At 43.5% G+C, this 17160-nt stretch overlaps 1 protein-coding gene and 1 non-coding gene across 2 annotated transcripts in view; both read left to right on the forward strand.

Moving 5' to 3' along the window:
- The window catches only part of WWOX (WW domain containing oxidoreductase), a 1164534-nt gene that overhangs the window by 998239 nt on the left and 149135 nt on the right, over positions 1-17160 (forward strand). The window lies entirely within an intron of this gene.
- LOC119949746 lies at positions 988-1125 on the forward strand. Its single transcript, XR_005457284.1, has one exon. It is a non-coding gene; the product is annotated as a small nucleolar RNA SNORA7 (small nucleolar RNA).

Below are 17160 nucleotides of genomic sequence, written 5' to 3' on the forward strand. Positions count from 1 at the left end.
TATTTGGGTTTTTAAAATTCTACTGTCCTTTCAACTGCAATATCCAATTGCAGATCATAAACAAAACTATATGTTCTCTGTAGCTGCAAAGAAAGTTATGTCCTGTTGAAGCTCATGAGAAAATAACTCCTTTTTATGGTATTTGTTAAGCGCAAAGACTGTACTAAGTGCTGGGGTAGATACAAGCTAATTTGGCTGGACACAGTTCATGTTCCACATGGGGTTCACAGTCCCTATTTTACAGATGAGGAAACTGAGGCACAGAGAAGTTAAGTGAGTTGCGCACGGTCACACAGCAGAAAAATGGCAGAGTCTGGATTAGAACCCAGGTCCTTCTGACTCCCAGGCCAATGTTGTATCCACTAGGCCTTGCTGCTTCAATCTTGCAAACATCCTTATCTTGCAAACACTGGACTTGCTTTAGGTTCTGGGCAATGTTTCGTTGTTTTAGCAGATCTGGATGTAAATCTGGTTGCTACTGAAGGCTGTCTCTGATTCAGACCTGGTCAGTAAAGATTTCTGTAGGTGAATGTTGGCCTGTATCCAGATCTATTGACTCTGCTTTACTTCAATTGCCAGGGCAGTCACAGGCTCAGTTCCCTCTACTTTTTGACCCAGGTTAGAATATATCATTAAAGGTGGGTTGAGTTTAGCATTCTGAGAGAGCTACGTGAGTGAGTGTACCAGATTAAGGGAGACCTAATTAATGAATAGATCATGGATTCCACCTTCTTAAGAGCATTAGCATGACTACTTAGCAAGCTAGCAAAGAGAAGAATGTTTCCCGTATCCTTTGGATGCACTTCAGTTAGATTGTAAGCTCCTTGTGGGGAAGGGTTCATGTCTACCAATCCTGTTATACTCTCCCAAGTGTTTAGTATAATGTTCTGCACATAGTAGGTGCTCAGAAAATGCTATTGATGGATAGGGATGAAAATCAATAAGTTTGAGCCTGAACTGGAATAAGAGCAGGCTAAATGTGCCATTCCCCTCTCAGGGTCGCACCTGGAGAGTTTCCTGTACTCTACCAGGCTCGACTATGAGAGGGAGAGTCAGGCAGAGGCATATTCTTTCCATTCCTAGCTTGGGCAGTGGCTAGCGAGAGGAAGGCAATCTGCTACAAATCAAAATCCACCTGTGTTGGGCAGCAACGTAATGGGAGCAAGTGGAGGGTGGAGACTCAGGTTTACTATGTGGAAGGAGGCAATGGTAAACCACTAACATATTTTTACCAAGAAAACTCTATGGCTATATTATCAGACGATTGCAGATGGAAGTGGGGCATTCTGGGAGAGATGTGTCCATGGAGTCACTATGGGTCCACGGACGACTCCACAGCCTATAACAAGTGTGCCATTCTAAATTGCCTTCTGAGTGTGCATTATAATTGCCCAGGAGTACAAGTGGTCTGCAGCTTCCACTCATGTCACCACTGGCTAACCTGGATCTCATTCCTACCGAACACAAAGTATTCCAAAGAATTCCTGAAGTGCCAGCAGCTGGGCAATAGCCAGGCTCCTCCTGCTTTCATTCAGAGTCCAAGGGATTCCACTTTTAAAAGGGGTTGGTCCTCTTCACCTCCAGCCACATTCCCCTCCGTGTTTTCTCCATGAAAAGTCCCTTGAATATGCGAAACATCTTTCTGTGAGGATATGGGGTCAAGTGGGCAGATGCTCCTTAATGCTCTTCTTTTAGTTGAAAATCCTGCTAAATAGGTCTTCATCTTTAATATTTATGTAGTGCCCAGTAGCTCTAGGGAAGGAATTGTTCTAGCTTGGCCCCCACCCTCCAGTTGGCTGTACCAGTGGAAATACCAGCTGCTGCTAAAAAGAGTAGGAGCTCTATTCTAGAAAACACCCAATTTATATTTTTCCCCCTTGTATGCTTCTTCCCTGCATAATGAGGAAAAGCTAATTAACATGAGATGGCAACTGAACTACAATGTCTGCCAGTTCCCTGGTGCTGAGACCTCTTTAGCATTCTCTCTGCTTCTATCTACAACAATAAATTCAAATTAGACATTAGGCAAAAGCTACATCTAGTTCCAAAAGGTCTGTATTTCTGTGGTTGTGTACTCACTGGGCGAAGATCCAGAATACCTATAGTACCGAACCTAGCGCACTGGATAATATATAAGTGTACCTTATTCATCCTGTAAAGTTACTCTTCATTGTCTCACTTAAAGACCCATCTGAAAAGAAAATTATATTGTTAAGATTCAGTATTCAGCATCCAATCCAAATGGTTTATAAATATATATATATATATATATATATATATAAAATACACTGTATTCCTGCTTTAAAGCAGGTAGTTAGAAATTGTCTGCCCAACTGTTATAATTAAATGCCTTCTCTATAACTCTCAAATCTAAAAATTAAGTTAATTTGTAGTCTCTTTTTTAAGTGTAAGAGTGTTCTGGGATGGAATTTTTGTAACATTCTATTAGAATAGCATAAGTGCTTCATCAAGTGATGGGGCTGAGGAGAGCTGGAGAGGTGGGTTGCAAGATTCAGACGGAGAAATCTCTAGAGGTGGCTCAAGGGAGTTTGAGTGTAAAGAGGCAGGTGGACAGTGGAGAGCTGGATGATGACAAATGTTTATTGGTCAGAAACTTGTGATGCATGTCCATGAGTATTTTTTTCACCACACCTAACACTTTTGCTGCATTCACAAAGTAGATTGATGGTTTTAGGCTCCTAGATCAGGGCTTACTATATGCCAGTACTATGCTGTGTGCTGGGGTAGCTACGAGTTAACTATGTTGGACACAGTCTCTGCCCCACATGGGGCTCACAGTTTAAGTAGCAGGGAGAGCAAGCATTAATAATAATCATAATAATGGCATTTGTTAAGCACTTACTGTGTGCAAAGCACTGTTCTAAGTGCTAGGGGGGATACAAGGTGATCGGGTTGTCCCACGTGGGGCTCACAGTCTTAATCCCCATTTTACAGATGAGGTAACTGAGGCACAGAGAAGTTAAGTGACTTGCCCAAAGTCACACAGCTGACAAGCGGTAGAGCCAGGATTAGAACCCATGACTTCTGACTCCCAAGCCCGTGCTGTTTCCACTGAGCCACGTTTACATTTGAGGAAACTGAGGCACAGATAAATTTAAGTGCCTTGCCCAAGGTCACACAGCAGGCAGGTGGCAGAGGCGGGATTAGAACCTAAGTCCTCTGATTCCCAGGCCTGTGCTCTTTCCATTAGGCCACGCTGCTTCCCGTATGTGCTCAGTTATTTCCTGTATATTGTTCCTGAGATTATTGGTTTGCTAGAAATTTCTATCGAGAGGTGTATGCCAGTCTCTTTTGGGTGAATTGGGCAATATGTCATCTTCCCTGTTAGTATATTCAGTAGTCTTTCTAGAATAAAGCTCACACCCGAGTTACGCGGTTAAAAACTCTTTTCTGCCAGAGTAAAATGAAAGTTTATTGACTTTATTTCCTAGCAGCAGCTATAAGCGGGTTCTAACGTCACCTATCAGTCCATAGAATTTTGCAAAGATTCAGAGCATGCTGCTAGAGAGATTGATTCACCTGTTATTTATTGTCTTCTGGCCAATCTAAATTGGTGAGCTTGATCCTGTTCACATGATAAAAATCACAATGCCTCAAATTACTTAATAAAAAGTGGCTTTACCTATTATCAGTGATCATTAGTGGTATGAATCATTCCAGGAAGAATTTGTGAGAGAACTGGAAAAAAAAGGAAGATCTTCTCTTAATCCTGTTCTCCCAAATGGATGTTTATCTGAGCTGCTGTCAATACCTGAGAGCACCAAAAAGAAATGGAGCTCAAATTAAAATAGCTTTTAATGCAGCCGATTGGGTGGCCCTGAGATTTTACCACCATAAATAATGAATGAAAGTTCCATGCTGATTAAACCCCATCATTTCCTCCTCCTCCCTCTCCTCTGCCTCCTCCCTTTCCATGGTGCCTTTCTAAGACTTTTCCAAAGACTAGCCTGCCAAAAGAAAGACACTGGGGCCAACCCAGCTAAGTTTTGCTGTCAATTCCAGGGATGGAATGGGGCTCTTCTATCTCTTCTGTGATTACATGGCCCCATATGGGCAAGTTTGATGTGCCGTGCTCACTGCTCTCTTCCAAACTGGAAGAAGTTCAACATGACTGGCTATCAGCGAGGATGTATATTTACTTTTATTTATATACATAGAAATTTATGTGTATTTTCAGTTCTGTAAGGTATTTTTTATAGTACCTGTTCAGCATTTGCTATGTGCAAGACACTGTACTTAAATGCTACCATTCCTGATGAGGTGTAGTGTAGAGAACGCAGAGTTCACAGCTGGCTCCAGGTCAGGCACTTTTAATCCTACTCCCTCCCAGGAGAGCTCAGCATTGCGGCCATGGGACCGGACACTGAGTGGCCCAAGTACTGAACATGGGCCGCTTCCACGGGTGGGGTTTTAACACATCCCTTCAGTTGCATATGATCGCTCCAAGCTAACACAGTCAGTTCCCCTTAGCCTTCCCAAAGATGCTGTCATGGGAGCAAATCCTCATTATTAGCCCCTCTGCTGTCCATCAGGTTCCATGGCTTCTCATTGGTGGTTGAGCAGAAGTTGGCATCCTTCATTTTCCAATGGTCCCCATTCATCACTCTTAGTCCCTCTTCCAATGGTCCATTGATCTCCACCTCATGGCCTGATCTGCCATCTTGGAGCCACGTGGCCTGATGGGGGGGGGGGGGACCCCCCAAATTCCAAGGTACTGGGGAAGCACAGGGTGCTAGAGCCAATCCCAAGCTGTCACAGGGCAAGGGTTAGAGGTGTCCTGCAGTGGCATCAGCTTCAGGAACCTCTAGGGGGCTGCACTCCAAGGCTTAGCTGGGGGATGCGCCAAGACACCTGAGTGTTGGGGTGTTTATTTGTGTGTGTGTTTGTGTGTGAGGAGGGTCCCAGTCCTGGGCTGCTGGAGCTGGTCAGTCAGTGGAGCCAGGCCCTCAGACTGGTAGTGGGCAAGAAGCGATGCTCAGGGGCATGGGGACATCTGCTGAACTCCACAGAGGTGCCCCAAAGGGCAGAGGGGACGGAGGAGGGGAGGAGTGGTGTTAGCAGGTTGGAGCCCCCGCTGTGTGCTGCGGGGCCACCTTGGACCGAGGGGTAGCAATGTGACTTGAATCTCCCTTCCCACACCGCAGGACTCAATTTGCGGGGAAGGCTCATTGTGCGGAGCTCCGTGTCAGAAGCAGTCCAGGGCTGATCCCTCTGCCACAGAGCCTGAGCCTGAGGAGGGCAAGGGTAACATTAAGCACTGGGGTAGATACAACCTAATCAGTTTAGACACAGTCCATGTACTACATGGGGCTCACAGGCTTAATCCCCATTTTACAGATGAGGGAATTGAGGCCCTGAGAAATTAAGTGACTTGCCCAAGGTCACACAGCAGACAAGTGGCTGAGCCAGTATTAGCATCCAAGTCCCTCTGACTCCCAGGCCTGTTCTCTATCCACTAAGCCATACTAGCAGCCCCCTCTTCAGTGTGGCTCAGTGGAAAGAGCCCGGGTTTGGGAGTCAGAGGTCATGGGTTCTAATTCCAGCTCTGCCAGATGTCTGCTGTGTGACCTTGGGCAAGTCACTTAACTTCTCTGAGCCTCATCTGTAAAATGGGGATGAAGACTGTGAGCCCCACGTGGGACAACTTGATCACCTTTTATCCCCCCAGCGCTTAGAACAGTGCATCACACATAGTAAGCGCTTAACAAATGCCATTATTATTATTATTATTCCCCCTCTACTGTCCAGCAGAATTGAATGTCATCTGCAAACATGGAATTGTCACTGCAGACTTCTTCTTCCAGAACATTCATGAAGATTCTCAACAAAACTACTCCAACAATGATTCCTGGGGGACTCCAATATTTATGCTGTGCCATTGTGAAAAATGGCCATATATCCCTATCCTTGCTCATACAGAGCATGCTAACACAGAGGCCTCAAATTAAGTCTCTTCAGAAGCCCCTCAAATCTGCAAGGACTGGGCAATCAAGTGAACCCTGTCTAGGTTTACATTCAGAAGACACTACTGATCTGATTAGGAAATAGTCCCATTTTAAAACTATTGTTGGAGGAAGAGGACTGTTTGCTAATCACATGTGCAGCTGTCCAAGACAACCCACTTAAGACTCCAAGGAGAGTTTACTTAAAGAATGCCTCGAGAAACAGACATCAAAGAGGAGGGGAGGCTGAAACTGTTTGCTAATCAGATTAGAAGAGATTTTGTGCAAATTCCCCCAAGGAGTTTATGTATACCCATTTCGGGAGGACTCAGATATTATAAACTCCTTTTCCACTATGGGCCAAGTGGCCAAGGATGTCCCTGCATGGGGAACTGAGTGTGTTGGTTATTAGAGCTTTCTGGTTGGCAAGATGCCAGATAGCATGACCTTTGCTATATATTTGTACACTGGTTCCCCTTTATCCACATGCTTTACCCCTCAAGCAACTCCAGAGGATTAGTGAGTCGGGATTTTTCCCTTTACAGAAACCATGTTGTCTTTTGCCCTAGCAGGTTGTGTTATCTAAGTGCTTACTGATCCTAAACTTAATCATCAATGTTACTAATCTTTCAGGCATTGGAATGAGATTCACCAGGCTACATTTCCCAGGATCACTTATGGAACCCTTTTTATAGATGCAAAGTGTATTTTCCAGTTGCCTGGTTCCGTGGCTACTGGTAAGGATAGTAACACACTCACACTAGGAATTCTGCAACTTCCCTTCCAGGTTCTTTCAAACACCTAGGTGAATGCCATTGATCCTGGTGATTTATTTGCATCTAGTTTAACAATTTGGTCTAAATCATTCTGTTTGGTGTTCACAATCTGATCCAGTTCTTCTGCTACAAAAAACAATTTGAGTGTAGGGATTTCTTTAACATCTTATTCATTAAAATACAAACTAAAGAATTAGCTGAGAACCTCTCTGCTATCGCCTTTTCATCTCTGAGTGTACCTCTTTCATTCCAGTATCATCAGGAGCGTCCAATAATTCCACAGACAGCTTCTTTTTGGGGGGATGTATTTGAAGACTCTTTTGGCATCTTCTGTAAGGCTCTCCTTTTTGACCCATCTGAGTTCTTTTGAAGAATTCCAAGCTCTTTATTTTATTGCGCTCATTTTGTCTCCCTAAATTTGTCACATGTACCTCATGTCTAAGACCACTGAGACTGACTTCAATCAATCAGTTGTATTTATTAGGTGCTTTCTCTGTGTAGAACACTGTACTAAGTGCTTGGGAGTCCTCTAGACTGTAAGTTCCTTAGACCATAAGCTCATTATGGGAAGGAAATATATTCGCTAATTCTGTTGTATTGTACTCTCCCAAGAGCTTAGTACAGTGCTCTACACATAGTAAACCTGCAATAAATGCCATTGATTGATTGATTGATTCATTGAGAAAGTACACTGTAACAGAATTGGTAGACACATTCCCTGTCCACAACAAGCTTGCAGTCTAGAAGGGGAGATGGACATTAATATAAATTAATGAATTACAGATATGTACGTAAGTGCTGTGGGACTGAGGGAAGGGTGAATAAAGAGTGCAAATCCAAGTGCAAGGGCAACACAGAAGGGAGTGGGAGAGGGGGAAATGAGGGCTTAGCCCAGGAAGGCGTCTTGGAGGAAATGTGCTTTTAATAAAGTTTTGAAGGTGGAGAGAGTGAACGTCTGTTGGATGTGAAGAAGGAGGGCATTCTAGGTCAGAGGCAGAACTTGGGTGAGAATTCGGCAGTGAGATAGATGAGATTAAGGTACAATGAGTAGGTTGGCATTAGATGAGTGAAGTGTGTGGGCTAGGTTGAAGTAGGAAAGCAGCCAGTAGGGTAGGAAGGGGCAAGGTGCTTGAATGCTTTAAAGATGATAAGAGTTTCTGCTTGATGTGGAGGTGTGTGAGCAGCCACAGGAGGTTCCTGAGGAGTGGGGACATGGACTAAATGGTTTGGAAGGAAAATGATTCAGGCAACAGAGTGAAGTAGGAACTGGAGAGAGGGGAGACAGAAGGCAGGGAGGTCAGCGAGGAGACTGATGTCTAACCTTAGGCAGATTAAGGGGGACACCAAACCTATCTTTGTCATTCTTCTAATAATGGACAATTTGGGACCTGATATTAAGCGGGGATAATGTTATTTTCAACAACATTTTTTTCACATTTTAATGTATTTTAACTAGAAATCCAAATGTCTGTTGCTATAAGGTCTGAAGATTTCCTCTGAAATGCATTGAGTAGAGTCACTAAGATTGTTCCTGACTCTCCTCCCTGCATAGAAGAGTAATCTGCCTTAGGTAGACTTCTGTGGGAGAAGAATATACCTCTTGAACATTACATGCAAGGACATTACTCATGTTCTTGAATTAAACATGCCCTTAAGGGCATATAGCATGATTTGGGAGTGTGTCCAGACAAGGGAGGGGGAGGAATGGGCGGCTAGTACTAGGGACAATTCTGCCATTCACATTGCATCCACAGTTCTATTACCCTCCACCTCTCTAAAAACACACCAATGACAGAACACAGCAAATTCAGAAGAGAAGGGCTCCCTTGCCAGTGATTCTTCACTTTAGAGAACTAGAGATGCAGGTAAGGGAGGTAGGCATGGTGATTATTATGTTTATTATGATTAATGATAATTTTGTCAGTCTGTTGGAACCAAGATACGTAAGAAAGTGGGTTTAGTCAGTGAATTGAAATAGATATGGAGATTGAAGTCTGGCGAAATGAAACCAGCTACTCTTGATACTAGGATACAATTCTTAAAACTAGGAGTCTAAAACTAGTAGGCCTGAATTCAGAAGGTGAAACATCTGGAAACCTGTCATAATCAGATTTTTCTCTCAGATGACTTTCATGTACGCCTTTCATGTGCTTTCTATAAGTGATTGGCTAGTATATGATCATAACAATAATGATAATAATAATTATGGTACTTAAGTGCTTACTATGTGCCAAGCAGTGTTCTAAGTGCTGGGGTAGATACAAGTTAATCAGGTTGGACACAGTCCCTGTCCCTCATGTGGCTCACAGTCTTAATCCCCATTTTTTACAGATGAGGTAACTGAGGCACAGAGAAGTGAAGTGACCTGCCCAAAGGCACACAGCAGATAAGTAGCAGAGCTGGGATTAGAACCCAGGTCCTTCTGACTACCAAGCCCTTGCTCTATTCACCAATTCATGTTGTTTCAGTGAACATTCTTCCAACAGTATGAGTCTGTTTGGGCTCAGCATATCACACTATCAAAGAGACTGCTGGTGCATGTGTGGGTGGTGATGGAATGAGTGAATATTCTATGTTGAGTTTTCCTTAATGTGAGGTTTGGCAAGAGCACAACCACCAATCAATCAATCAATTGTATTTATTGAGCGCTTACCGTGTGCAGAGCACTGTACTAAGAGCTTGGGAAGTACAAGTTGGCAACATATAGAGACAGTCCCTACCCAACAGTGGGCTCACAGTCTATAAGGGGGAGACAGAGAACAAAACCAAACATACTAACAAAATAAAATAAATAGAATAGATATGTACAAGTAAAATAAATAAATAAATAAATAGAGTAATAAATATGTACAAACATATATACATATATGCAGGTGCTTTGGGGAAGGGAAGGAGGTAAGATGAGGGGGATGGAGAGGGGGACGAGGGGGAGAGGAAGGAAGGGGCTCAGTCTGGGAAGGCCTCCTTGAGGAAGTGAGCTCTCAGTAGGGCCTTGAAGGGAAGAAGAGAGCTAGCTTGGCGGATGGGCAGAGGGAGGGCATTCCAGGCCCGGGGGAATACGTGGGCCGGGGGTCAATGGCGGGACAGGCGAGAACGAGGCATGGTGAGGAGATTAGCGGCAGAGGAGTGGAGGGTACGGGGTGGGCTGTAGAAGAAGAGAAGGGAGATGAGGTAGGAGGGGGCAAGGTGATGGAGAGCCTTGAAGCCGAGGGTGAGGAGTTTCTGCCTGATGTGCAGATTGATTGGTAGCCACTGGAGATTTTTGAGGAGGGGAGTAACACGCCCAGAGCGTTTCTGGACAAAGACAATCCGGGCAGCTGCATGAAGTGTGGATTGAAGTGGGGAGAGACACGAGGATGGGAGATCAGAGAGAAGGCTGGTGCAGTAGTCCAGACGGGATAGGATGAGAGCTTGAATGAGCAGGGTAGCGGTTTGGATGGAGAGGAAAGGGCGGATCTTGGCAATGTTGCGGAGCTGAGACCAACAGGTTTTGGTGACTGCTTGGATGTGAGGGGTGAATGAGAGAGCGGAGTCGAGGATGACACCAAGGTTGTGGGCTTGTGAGACGGGAAGGATGGTAGTGCCGTCAACAGAGATGGGAAAGTCAGGGAGAGGGCAGGGTTTGGGAGGGAAGACAAGGAGTTCAGTCTTGGACATGTTAAGTTTTAGGTGGCGGGCAGACATCCAGATGGAGATGTCCTGAAGGCAGGAGGAGATGCAAGCCTGGAGAGAGGGGGAGAGAGCAGGGGCAGAGATGTAGATCTGGGTGTCATCAGCGTAGAGATGATAGTTGAAGCCGTGGGAGCGAATGAGGTCACCAAGGGAGTGAGTGTAGGGGAACTGGGTGTACTTGGCTACTTAGTGTCTATAATATTATGATGTTTAAAGACCAGATTAATCAGAAAATCAATAGTAAATCTTGATCCCAACACTCTTGCCTGTTGCTCACAAGAGTTCTTACAACACGCCATTAGAAATCACAGACAGAAGAACAAACTTCTCCCTGACCCCTAGCCCCCATGCCAGTTGGCTGGTTGCTTTGGTGGTAAAGAGCAGAGTAGAACTGTGCTTATTAGTTCTCTTGTTTTTGGAACATTCCTTCGTCTTGAGCTTCCTATTTATCTGCTGTTTTTTGTTTTTGTTTTTGTTTTTTTGGCAGAAGGGTCATGGAAATATCTTGTTGTTTTTGGACTGTAGTTGTCTAAATACCTCCAAAATCCCATTGCCTGAAATTGACCGCATTGATCTCATTCCTCTGATGATTTCCTATCAGTCTCCTCTTCACCTTTCCTTCCTTTTCTCATTCTTTCCAATTCCCTCCTTATCTTAGAAACCCTACTAAGAAGCCAGTTCTTCCAGGTGGCATCCCATGATTAATCTCCCCAATTTAATTTATGTATTTATTATGTAAATATTTTCTTACTCTTCACTATATTATGTTTATCAATTTATGTCTAGAGTCATAAATGATAAACTCTCAAAGATGGGGGCAGTGGCAATTGGAGATTGCGTGTAATGTCGGGGGGGCGGTGGGCATGAAGTCAGCCCACCTCCAAGGAAGGGTTCAAATCCCCCCCCCCAGGATCCATCTCCAACAGCCCAGGATCTCGGAGTGGAGTAACAATGGGGAGGGGTTTCACTAGCTGCAGCCAACCAAGAGACAGCAGGGGATGGGAGCAGGGATGCTGAGGAGGTCAGAGCCTGCAACTTTTCCCCAGCCTGGGCCAATATGGGTAGGGCTACTGCCCCTGCCCCTGCCCCCACAATAATTCCTAATGAAATAATCATCTGGGGATTTATTTTTAACAGAAGTTGGGTTCCAGCTCATTCTGGGTTATTTTCAGCACTGCATGAATGTGAAATGGTTATGACACGATGAAATAACTTCTGCCAAATGCTAGGAGTGTGATTAAACTGCAATGATCTAATATGTAAAATCCAGACAGCTCGATGGGTTAAGGAGAGAAAGGCAGCTCCCTTGGTACCATTCCAGTCAGGAATCTCAATTTGTGGTGGCATGTAGGCCACATGCCAGAAATGTTTGGATTTTTTTGTATTAGTTAAATGCACAAATTCAATTTATCAGTTTCCAGTGAGCCATGTAACACCACGTGATGAATGATCCAATGGACGCTTATCCCAAATTTTGTCTGGTTCTCCTGATTGCAATGTGGAGGTTGCCTACAAGCAGCAATGCTGCTTGTAGGCTCACTAGCAAGTTATTTTCATGAGCATGCTGTGACTATTACAGTATCGCTCCTATTGCCTCCGGTCCATAGCCATTGATGAAATATTTCACATTATACATTGGATTTAATCAGCTTTGCAGGTTGATTCATTAACTGTCTGAATCATTTCCTCCCTTCCCCCAGTTTTTCACCTGCCTCCCTAATCTCCTTCCCTGCGCCAGCTTTACCAGGCTTCCTGCATCTGCGCTCACTTTCCCTGCTCCTCCTGAAAGAATGCTAAGATTATGTAAGTATGTATACAGTCAGAATTCCTAGTGCACACAGATTCCCCTGAAAATCTAAGAAAAAGACAATAAAAAAGTGAGGCAAAATTTATTAAATATCTTTTAGGCCAAGCCTCATTTTATTTTAGGCTCTATGAATACTGGTGCCTACTATTTTACATGTTGCCTTGCTTGAGAATTCAGCAGAAGCCAGCAGGAAACTCTTCCAGTTTGAATAGGCTACACATATAATCAAAATTCTTTGAGGTGGCCATCCAGGAACTAAGTGTTTTATGCAGATGACTGTTCTTGATTAATTAAGACATACAAGAAGACATGAAACAAGAAGACATGAAATTGAATAGGGATTACAGTCAACAAATTTTGCTACTTGGGCAGTACATTACCCATAATGTATAGAAAGAGAAAAAGGTAGAATGGCCTTCAGCAGACTGTAAAACAGAGTGTGATGAACTATAATCATCAACCAAACAGCAGGGCAGGTTTACCCACAACAGGATCTTGGAATTCATTCAGTCATTCATTCAATCGTATTTGTTAAGAGCTTACTGTGTGCAGAGCACTGTACTAAGCACTTGGGAAAATACAGTGCAGCTATAAAGAGTGACAATCCCTGACCACAGCGAGCTCACATTCTTGGGGGGTTGGGGGAGCGTGAATATAGTCAACTCACCAGCATTGAAGGAATAATCATAACAACACACAACAACTTTGTTGGGAAGGATAAGTGAAGAGAACAGATGACAGAAGGATTTCCAAGCAGCTGCTGTATGCTAATAATAATAATCGTAATTGTGGTATTTGGTTAAGTGCTTTATTATGTGCCAGGCACTGTATTAAGCACTGGGGTGGAAACAAGCAAATCTGGTTGGACACAGTCCCTGTCCCACATGGGGCTCACAGTCTCAATCCCCATTTTACAGATGAGGTAACTGAGGCACAGAGAAGTGAAGTGACTTGCCCAAGGTCACACAGCAAAAGAGAAACCTGAAAGCTGGGAGGGAAAAATAAACAATTCAAAGAAATAATGAAGCACTGGCCCCTCCAGAGACATTTGCAGCAGACAGACAAGCCTGGCAGGCAGTAATCAAGAGGAGGATTGTTATCAAACAAAGCTTTCACCAGGGATTAGGATACCAAGAGGCAGGTTTGAAAGCAGAGACAGACCCTGAATAGAACAAAGGCATTAGTGCAGCAAGTAACTGTTTTACGTATTAACAATGTGGAAGGGAGTGAGTTTCTTTTCAGGGGTAACATCAGTATGATCTAATATAATTATAGAATTCTAGACTTGTCTTGTAAAGAAGAAGCTATCCTGCCCAGAGTTTATGTGGAATATTTTGTTCAAAACAAACTTCCACAAACCTATGCAGGGAGGACCTTATGGGAATCAGAAATGATCCTGTAAGTGGCCTCTGTGTCTGTCCTGTGTCTGGACCTCCATTCTCCTATACTGGCATAGCCAAGGAAAGCTTAGGGGATGGTGTGAGTGAGCAGGAACCCTACAGAAGCATGTTTCCTCTGGTCCATGCCTCCTGGCTAACTTGAAGAAAAGTGTCAAGTTGTCTTTGTTCAAATTCATTCTGCATCGCTGCCCTGTGCATTGAAGCCTCTGTCATATTGCTGACTGGGGGTAATTCAGGAATTGGGTCTTTTATGTTGAAGTTGTGGAAAGTGATCTATTATGCTGTTTATTCTGTAACACAGATGGAAGTTCTCTGATGCAAGCCCCTCCTCTCTCACACACATGTTGGTGCACCTGGATAACAGCACTACCTGTTTACAAATTACCCCAATTTTCTGCTTGGTTCAGCAGCAACTGTTTACCCTCCCCCGTGATGTAATTAGGCCTTCAGAGTTCATGTGTTCCTATTATGATCTCTCTTGTGTTTTGTCTTGGATTTTTTTTGTAGCAGTAATCATATATATATATTAAAATTTTGTATCAATTGTTTGGCTAAATTATGCACAGTGGGCCATACTAACCCTCCATTAACATAAAGCATGCTAAACAATGTGTTTTTTTCTGATAATTATACTCTAAGCATCAACTGCTTATACCAGTACATTTAATTTCTGGTTATTCTTACTTCTTTAAACTTTTAGCTGTCTATATGGTAGCCAACAGGCCCAGTGCTCTTTCTGCTGTCAGTTTAATTATCTCTTTCATGGTTACAGGCTGCTGCAGTTGCCTGATAATGCCAATCTCATTTTCCTCCTTCTCTTCCTCTCTTCCCCATTCTGATGGATTCCCACCCTACCCCTATTTGCACACCTCCTTCTGCCTTGCCTCCTCCTCTCCTCCTCTTACTCCTTCTCCTCTTCTCCCCCCAGATCTGACCCATTCCCATCCTACTCTTCTATGGACGAGAGGTACCCTCTGAAATGAATTTGTTTCTGGATTGTCCATCCACAGGAGTTTAGGGTTTTTTTTTTAAAAAAAAGCTCCTTTTTCACCACTGCAAGATGGAGGTTCAAGCCAGTTGCATGTTCCCAGAAGGATTCAGTGTGGGCAACTGAGAAGTGAATGTGAGGACAAGGTTCTGGGCCACAGTAGGCAAAACATTCAACTTCCCTCTCACAAGCTTCACTAGGTGAGCTGACAGTTATCACCCACATTCATCAATATAAGTTCCATAAAAACCAAAGCAATTGAAGGAAAATGAAAAATTACAGTCTGGGTAAGTACACTTAGTGCTCTGGATGGCATTGGGTATTTATCCAAAGCAATCCTCAGAAACTTTCATCCATTACTATTAATGAGGCTATTTACGTAGTAGTCATTATATTTGTTATTGTAAAGGTAAACTAAATAAATGGACACTGAAGCTTTGCAAGGTTTAACCAGGCTCTTATGACCATTTGTGTTGAGCTTAAACTCTCTATATCAGTTTATTTACCCAGTTATTCACACTGACCCATGTATATGCATAGATATTGGTATACAGGTGGGAATATATTTGCCCTGTATGATGTTCCATAAGGTCAAAGTCATTCAATTCAGTAAATGTTGATGGAGGAGGAGTTTATTGATGGAGTTTCTCATAAGGAATGTCGGTCTTGATTCTTCAGGATTGAGCCCCCCCCATTTTTCCGCTCCTCCTCCCCTCCCCATCACCCCCCCACCCTACTCCCTTCCCCTCTCCACAGCACTTGTATATATTTGTACATATTTATTACTCTATTTATTTTATTAATGATGTGTATATAGCTATAATTCTATTTATTCTGATGGTATTGACACCTGTCTACTTGTTTTGTTTTGTTGTCTGTCTCCCCCTTCTAGACTGCGAGCCCGTTGTTGGGTAGGGACCGTCTCTATATGTTGCTGATTTGTACTTCCCAAGTGCTTACTACAGTGCTCTGCACACAGTAAGCGCTCAGTAAATACGATTGAATGAATGAATAAATGAATGAGAGTTAATGTGGAGGAATTGATTTTAGTGCTAGTGGTCATTTGGTTCATGGATAGAACACAGGCCTGGGAGTCAGAGGATGTGGGTTCTAATCCAGGCTCACCACCTGTCTGCTTTGTGACTTTGGGCAAGTCACTTCACTTCTCTGTGCCTCAGTGTCCTCATCTGTAAAATGGGGATTAAGACTTTGAGTCCCATGTGGGACAGAGACTGTATCCAACCTGATTACCTTGTGTCTACCCCAGCGCTGAGAACAGTGTTTGGAACATAAGCACTTAACAAGTACCATCATTATTGTAATTGTTATTATTAATGTTCCTGCAGAGCTACAGAATGCAATGAGTGAGGAGGTGGGCAGCGTTGCAGTATAATGCTAAGTGCAGAAGAAGGGTTTTCTTCCATGCAGGACCCATTTGAGGCCAAAGTGACCGCAGTATGGTGCCGATGCTGCCCTGTAGCTCCATGACCCAAAAAGCAGTGACCTTGGAACCGCCCATGGTAGCCAGATATTTTTCAGTTTCCCTGCTGAGCCTGTCCACCTCCCAGAATGCCCTAGGTTGTTCTTTGATCAAAATCCTTCACCACTGATTGCACAGCCCCATCAGGCAGAACCAAGACTCTATTCATTCAATCATATTTATTGAGTGCTTACTGAGTGCAGAGCACTGTACTAAGCGCTTGGGAAGTACATGCACACGAGAGAAGCACCGTGGCTTAAGAGGAAAGAGCACGGGCTTGGGAGTCAGAGGACCTGGGTTCTAATCCTGGCTCTGCCACTTGTCTGCTGGGTGACCTTGGGCAAGTCACCTGACTTCTCTGTGCCACAGTTACCTCATCTGTAAAAGGGGGATTAAAAGTGTGAGCCCCATGTGGGACAATCTGATTACGCTGTATCTACTCCAGTGCTTAGAACAGTTTTTGACACGTAGTAAGCACTTAACAAATACCAGCCCGTTGTTGGGTAGAGACCGTCTCTATATGTTGCCAACTTGTACTTATCAAGCACTTAGTACAGCGCTCTGCACACAGTAAGCGCTCAATAAATACGATTGAATGAATGAATGAAATACCATTATTATTATTATGTCTCTTGATTCCTACTGCTCTTTTCATTGGATCAATAACAGGGTGACTTAAATGATCAATCAATCAATCGTATTTATTGAGTGCTTACTGTGTGCAGAGCACTGTATACTACTCCTCCAAATCTCTACCATCTTTAAAAATATTGAATTGATATGTTGCCTAGAAACATGCTTAGATAGTGAATCCAATTGCAGAAACTTTCTTTTGAAGTTGGAACAACAAAGAGATTAAAGCACTACTTAAAAGTAAAAAAAAACACCTTGCAGCCCCTCATTACTTTGACAAAAGAAAAGCCTATAGCAGCCTGCACCATGACATGCAAATCAAGGCTGAAGAGATCTAAGGCTAAGCAGACCTTGAGTAAACCCTTAGTAGACACATAGTAGGCACTCAATAAATAATAATCAAAATAATGATCGTGGTATTTGTTAAGCACTTTGTGCCTA

Source organism: Tachyglossus aculeatus, chromosome X2 (genome assembly GCF_015852505.1).
Source record: "Tachyglossus aculeatus isolate mTacAcu1 chromosome X2, mTacAcu1.pri, whole genome shotgun sequence".
Taxonomy (NCBI): Eukaryota; Metazoa; Chordata; class Mammalia; order Monotremata; family Tachyglossidae; genus Tachyglossus; species Tachyglossus aculeatus.